Source organism: Quercus robur, chromosome 8, assembly GCF_932294415.1.
Source record: "Quercus robur chromosome 8, dhQueRobu3.1, whole genome shotgun sequence".
In the NCBI taxonomy this organism is placed as follows: Eukaryota; Viridiplantae; Streptophyta; class Magnoliopsida; order Fagales; family Fagaceae; genus Quercus; species Quercus robur.
Window position 1 is genome coordinate 29,748,755 of NC_065541.1, and position 7,946 is coordinate 29,756,700.

Genomic DNA, 7,946 nt, shown 5'->3' on the forward strand with positions numbered 1-7,946 from the left:
TGGGTAGATTCTGGTGCTAATAGGCATGTCTGCTATGACAAAAATTGGTTCAAGTTGTACACTCCCTTTGAAGAAGAAAAAACTGTTATGCATGGTGACTTTAGCAAAACCAAGGTTCTTGGAAGTGGTGAGATTGATTTGAAATTCACTTTTGGATGTGTGCTAACATTGAAAGATGTACTTTACACTCCGTCCATGAGAAAAAATTTGATGTCAAGTTTTTTGCTTAATAAGGCTGGCTTCAAGCAAATTATGAAATCTAATAATTATGTAATCACTGAAAAGGGATTATTTGTGGGCAAGGTTTATGCTTGTGATGGAATGTTTAAATTGAATGTTGAGAATAATAAAGCATCTACCAATTCAGTTTATATGCTTTCTTCTATTAATTTTTGGCATGCTCGTTTGTGTCATATAAATAGTTGATATGTGGGAATCATGATTAGTTTAGGATTAATTCCAAGACTGTCAAAAGATGCTGAAAAATGTGAAAGTTGTAGTCAAGCTAAGATTACAAAAAAGCCTCATAAAAGTGTTGTAAGAAATACCGAATTGCTTGAGTTAATTCACTTTGATTTATGTGAATTTGAGGGAATTTTAACTCGTGGAGGAAATAGATATATTATCACTTTTATTGATGATTTCTCAAAATATACAACTGTTTACTTGTTGAAAAATAAAAGTGATGCTTTTAAAAAATTTCAAGATTTTTTAAAAGAAGTTGAAAATCAAACCGATAGAAAAATAAAAAGAATAAGAAGTGATAGAGGTCATGAGTATGAATCAAGTGCATTCAACTCTTATCCATGAAACCATATTCACCTACTTCTAATGGTGTGTCTGAAAGAAAAAATAGAACTCTAATTAAGTTAACAAATGCCATGTTAATTGAATCTAGTGTACCTTTACATTTTTTGGGGTGAAGCTATTTTAACTACATGTCATGTTTTGAATAGGGTGCCACATAAAAAGCCACATACCACACCTTTTGAGATGAGGAAAGGACATAAGCCAAATTTGGGATATTTGAGAGTATGGGGTTGTCTTGCTTATGTGAGGCTTACTGACCCTAAAATACCTAAATTAGGTATAAGAGCTATTACCTGTGCTTTTCTTGGTTATGCGATTAATAATGTAGCCTATAGATTTTTTGATCTTGAAAACAAAATAATTTTTGAATTTGGAGATACAATTTTTCATGGAGAAAATTTTCCTTTTAAATTGAAAAATATTGGCATGAAGAAAATATTTTGTCATAACCTAGTTCTTCTACTTCTCATTTACAAAATCAAGAAAATTTTGAAATGGAACCTAGAAGGAGTAAAAGAGCTAGAGTTGAAAAGGATTTTGGTCCTGATTATTATGTTTTCAATATTGCGGAAAATCCCCAAAATTTAAAAGAGGCTTTGATATCACCTGATGCTATATTTTGGAAAGAGGCTGTAAATGATGGAATTGAATCTCTAATTTCTAATAGAACTTGGAAATTAGTAGATCTTCCACTACGTTGTAAGACCATAGGTTGTAAACGGGTTCTTAGAAAAAAGTTGAAACCGGATGGATCAATAGATAAGTTTAAAGCTAGATTTGTTACAAAAGGTTTTAAACAAAATGTTGATCTTGATTTCTTTGATACATTTTCTCTGGTAACAAGAATTACATCTATTAGGTTGTTAATTGCTATTGCTACAATTTTTTATTTGAAAATTCATCAAATGGATGTAAAAACTTCTTTTCTAAATGGGCACCTAGAGGAAGAGATTTATATGGACCAACTTGAAGGGTCTATAGAGCCTGGACAAGAAAGCAAGGTATGTAAGGCTAATTAAATCTCTATATGGCTTAAAACAAGCACCTAAATAGTGGCATGAAAATTTTGATTCCTGCATGATTGAGAATGGTTATAAATCAAATGAATGCAATAAATGTATTTATTCTAAATCCTAGAATAATTTACATGTTATTATTAGCCTCTATGTGGATGATATGTTGATTTTTGGCTCAAATATGCATGTTATAAATGAGACAAAAAATATGCTTAAAAGCCATTTTGATATGAAAGATCTTGGTGAGGCTAATTTTATGTTAGGACATATGAGAATCATGTTAAGAACATATGTCATTTAGAATTAGCTAATCCTTTGACAAAATGCACTTTACTTGTAATTGAGTAGATCTAGGATGTGTTTAATACTTCAAAGAACAAGAGTTCAAGTCTAGTATTAAAGCCATGAAGATTGGACTAAGAAACAAGTGAAGAAAAGTTGTTCATTAAAGTTGGACAGATTCTCGACAGCTGCTGACAGATAATATCTATCAAGGATTAATGAATCTTGATAGATATCTCGATAGATGTTGTAGACATCAAAATTTTATGATGTACTTACAATCATCCAATTGTTCAAAATAAAAATATTTGTGATCAAATTAATCTCCAACTGATGAGGTGGAAGATTGGCAAATGAAATCAAGCCATGTGGCAACATCAAATAAGAAAGCCATATGGCAACATCAAAAGAAAAAAACCTATATGGAAAGTTCTTATTAAATGGAAGACCAAATTAAACCCATAATTAACTCTCAATAAATGCTGAGAGAAAATTCCAAATTAAATACGATTGAGTTGCCTATAAATAGAGGCTTCTCATATGAAAAAAAGGGGAACACTCAGAGAGAAAACACTACTGACACTCTGCCAAAATAGAGAATCATCTCTAAAGTTCACAAGAGTTCCATTGTTCATCAAGGCCTATTCCTACTTCTTCAAATCAAAGTGGGGATTCTCTCCTTTAATCTAGTTCGAGATCAAGCCAACGACCCTCGCATCAAATCAAGCACATTCAACTTGTAGACATCAAAGCACGATTCAAGATCAAGCTTCATAGCCCCTTCGAATCGTAACGTTTCTTGGAGATCGAATCAAAGGAATTTATTGTACTCTTTCATTGTAAAGCATTCAGAGGATTGTACTCACATATATACAAATCAAATATAAATTGATTATTTGTTACACTATTTCGTGATTGTGTGATTCTTCTTTTACGAAAATTGTGTGTACAAATTTTTGGCACGCCCGGTGGGACAACTCTACCTCTCATCTCTTTCTCCATCCTAGAAATCTTCAAGTCTCCAATCTACCAAGATCAATGGCCTCGAAGAAGTCCCAGATGCCCAAGAATGCTACCAAGAGCATTGGGGGGTCAACAAGCAGCAGTACTTCCACAGGTCCCATGACTCGAAACAAAGCCAAGGCAATAAGGCTCCTCACATCACAAGAAGTTGAGGGAAAGGCTCCTGTGACCAAACTCATAAGTGCCCTAGCCCAGCCAAAGACTGTCATCTCCTTGAACACTATGAGGACAAGCAAGCATACTTCCTCTAGGAGGGAAGATTCAGCATTCGCTCCAGAGGAGTTAACAATAGGGAGCGAATATCACTATTCTGCATCAAATGCTAGGTCGAGTACTCCTTCATATGCAGGTTCTTCCCAAGGATCCCCCCGACAAGTCACTTCATCTATCTTCTCAGAGAATTTTTCTTGTACAATAGCTATGGTTGCCATAATGACAAAGACTGCCACCATACGAAAAGATTGCTGAAATGGGACATGCTATAGCTAAGCTTACCAAGACCGTGGAGGAAAAGGACCTTCAAATCGCAACACTTATGAACAAGCTTGAGGTTCAAAATCAAGGGGAGTCTAGCAAAGGCCATTCTCACACGCATTAGCATACATCCCAAGATGCTAACACATCTTCTCCAAAGAAGGTTGGTGGTCCACAAGGGAGCTCTACCTCAATTTCATCTCTATCGGTCCAGCAGTTACAAGACATGATAACGAACACCATTCGAGCTCAATATGGTGGGGCACCACAAAACGCTCTGATGTATTCAAAACCATACACCAAGAGGATTGACATTTTACAGATACCTACGGGTTACCAACCTCCTAAGTTTCAATAGTTCGATGGGAAAGGGAATCCGAAGCAACATATCGCTCATTTCATCGAGACTTGCAATAATGCTGGTATAGATGGGGACTTGCTCACGAAGAAATTTGTGCGTACTCTTTAAGGAAATGCTTTTGATTGGTACATGGACCTTGAACCCAAGTCCATTGATAGCTGGGAGCAAATGGAAAGGGCATTCTTGAACCGTTTCTATAGTACCCAACGTACCATAAGCATGCTGGAATTAACCAACACGAAGCAATGGAAAGATGAACCAATGGTAGCCTACATCAATCGTTGGCGCTCATTGAGTCTCGACTGCAAAGATCGCCTTTCCAAGTCTTCAAGAGTGGCGATGAGCATCCAAGGTATGCACTGGGGGTTGCTTTACATCGTCCAAAGAATCAAACCTCACACCTTTAAGGAGCTTGCTACTCGAGCCCATGACATGGAGCTTGCTACTCAAGCCCATGACATGGAGCTTAGTCTGTCTAGCCATGGAGAAAAGGGCTTACCTATTGACCAGCAGCGTAAAGAGAAGAAAGATACAAGGAGGGGGGATAAGTCTTACAAATACATGGTAAAGGAATCTATGGCCATTGTTGTGGAGCCTGTGAAGATCTCCAGTAAAGAGAATAAGAGAATGGAGAAAAGGGCCGATCCAATGGAAGAGCGGGAGAAGCGTCGATTGACTTTGAAGGAGATGGAAGAAAAGACATATCCATTTCTAGATGCCGACGTTAAAGGCATGCTCGAGAACTTATTAGAGAAGAATGTGATCAAGCTTCTAGAATGCAAACGTCCAGAGGAAATGGGGTGTACCAACGACCCAAAATACTGCGTATACCATCGAGTTATAAGTCACCCTTTGGAAAAAAAATTTGTTCTGAAGGACCTTATCCTAAGGCTTGCAAAGGAGGCTAAAATTCTTTTAGACCTAAATGAAACTGCTAAGGCAAATCATGCTATGTTCACTGTTGGATCCCCACGATGAAGTCACCAACTCCAATGGAAGTGCGGTCCACCTTGCCATCAACATCAAGGGCATATTGCAAGCACATCCAATTTGGAACGCTTAAGCCTATGCACACGTCATGCTTCAATCCCCAAGATGATGATAGAGTTGACGACGAATTGGTAGGTGAAGAAGAGGGTTGGACTTTTGTGACCTACAAGAGACTTCGAAAAAAGTGTAACCCAAAACCCCATATTCCTTACAAGAAAAATGAGCTTAAAGCAAGTAGTTCAAAAGTTGCTCCTAAGGGGAAAGGAACAAATGGTCTGAAGAAACAAAGAAAGGGAACTCGTTCAAATGAGTTATTACAAAAGGAAGGCCCCCTGTCGATCACGCTACATGAGTTTTTCCCTAAAGGCTTTCTTACAGAGGGCCTAATGACAACCACTTACATGGTCTCTTGCCATGATGCTGATGATCAAGAAGACCTCACCGAAAAGGAGGAAAAAGTGAACCTTGAAGAAAAGAAAGGAACAAAGGAAAAGGAAAGTGAAACCCGTGCCTCAAAAGAAATAGTTGCTATATGTGCTCACTACCGCGACAAGATGACATTGGCTGATGAAGATCTCCTATTTGGCTCTAAACCACACAATCGACCACTTTTTGTCTCAAGTTACACACGGGGGGAAAAAGTAAGCCGCATCCTCATAGACGATAGGTCTGCCATCAACATAATGCCCAAAGGAACAATAAGGCGCCTAGGCATATCCATGGAAAAGTTATCCAAAAGTCGACTTGTCATCCAGGGCTTCAACCAAGAAGGACAAAGGGCAATCAGCATGATTCGGTTAGATGTGACTATTGATGAGTTGAAAGCAAGACCTCTCTTCCATGTGATTGATTCGAAGACCTCTTATAACCTGTTGTTAGGACGACCATGGATTCATAGGAATGGTGTTGTACCATCTACATTGCATCAATGCTTCAAGTATTGCGATGGCAAGCAAGTAAAGGTGGTGACAGTAGATTTGCAACCATTTACAGCGGCAGAATCTCACTTTGCAGACACCAAGTTTTACTTGGACTGCGACATAACTTATAATGTACCACAAGAAGAGTCTACAGAAAAGAAGAAGGAAAAACGTAAGGAACGAGGTGAGCCCCTCACGGAAGGTCCAAAACCTAACTCTGATGTAAGACAGAAGTTTCGTGAAGAGGAGAAAGAGGCACCCATGGTCTTACGATATGTGCCCGCATCTAAACGAAAGGAAGGGCAATCCCCATTCGGGTTGAGATGGAGACTAAGGATAAGTGCAAAAAGTCTATTCAAGAGGACGATATCTCTATCCTTAAAAGTGATTTCACCTTGCCATTACCGAAGTTAGACCAAGTGGCATCCATAAAACCCCCACTCAAAGGTTTCACTAGAGCCATGCGTAACCTTGTTGAAGAAGATTCATTGCCAGTTAGAAGAACAAAATAGGGTTTTGAACCTAAAGCGTATAAATTTTTGGCAAAATCAGGCTATGATTTCAAAAATCCTCTGCAATTGGGGCAACTTTATTCAGATTACTTGGAAGAGAAGTCACATGGGCTTAACTCGACCCAATGAAAACTGAAGCAACAAGGCTATGTGATCGAAATTCCTAGAACCGGGCTGGGGTATTCATCACAAGTGCCAATTCAAATCTTGGCCAAAGGGAAAGGAAAAAAGGCGACGTCACAACACATCACCTTTGAAGTTGAGGAAGAGGGGAAACCGAAGCCTGTGTCAAGATCTTCTGTATTTGACAGTCTAGGAACATCTGCTCCTCGAAAGTCAGTATTTAATAGATTGAGCATTTCTCTCCCTACAAAGGAAGGAACCTCACATACATGTAGGTCGGCATTTGATAGGCTTGGGTCTACAAGTAGCTCAACTGACACTTCATGACCTAAGGAACGGAGAAGTGGCTTACAAAAGAGAAATGTCACCGAAGCCTACAACCTTATCCCTTCGCGCATGAAACGTGAGTTGATTGTAGAAGTTAGTACAGGAAACTCCCTTAAAGTAAAGCGGCGGACTATTGTGCACACACAAGAGCTCAAGAAGCAAGTTGACGATGGGGAGGAGGACCACGAGACACTAGTCCTTCCTTCTTGCCACGTGACAACGGAAACCGATTCCGAATCAGATGCATCAGATGATGAACCAAATGAAGCCCCTCGGGCAATAAAAGATGGGGGGCAAGCAACTGTAGATGAGCTCAAAGAATTAAACTTAAGGACTGATGAGGAACCTCGCCCAATCTACGTGAGTTCGCTTTTGATGCCGGAGGAAGAAAGTAAATACTTTGAGCTTTTAATGGAGTACAAAGATGTGTTCGTCTGGACGCACAAGGAGATGCTAGGTTTAGACCTAACAATTACAGTTCACTGGTTAGCAATAAAACAAGGAGTCGCCTAATCAAGCAGGCCCAACGCCGCTTTCGACCCGAACTCCTCCCACGAATTAAGGCAGAAGTTAACAAACTCGAGTAGGCAGGATTCATTCGGGAGGTACAATTCCTGAAGTGGATTTCAAACATTGTCCCTATCAAAAAGAAAAATGGACAAATTCGAGTTTGTGTTGATTTTCGAGACTTGAATAGAGCGTGCCCAAAGGATGACTTCCCACTTCCAAATACGGAGCTCATGAAGCATTATTATTCATGGATGGCTCATCAAGATACAACCAAATTCAAATGGCACCCGAGGATGAAGAGCTCACCTCTTTTCAAACTCCAAAAGGGATCTACTGTTATAAGGTGATGCCTTTTGGGCTCAAGAATGCCGGCACAACATATCAACAGTCAATGCAACGAATTTTCGTAGAAATACTCCACAAAATTATTCAATGTTATATTGACGATTTAGTTATTAAGACAAAGAAAAGAGGAGATCATTTACGAGACTTGCGGATTGTATTTAATCAACTAAGGAAATATGAACTCAAAATGAATCCTCTCAAATGTGCATTTGGCGTCACATCTAGGAAGTTTCTAGGCTTTATTGTTCGACAT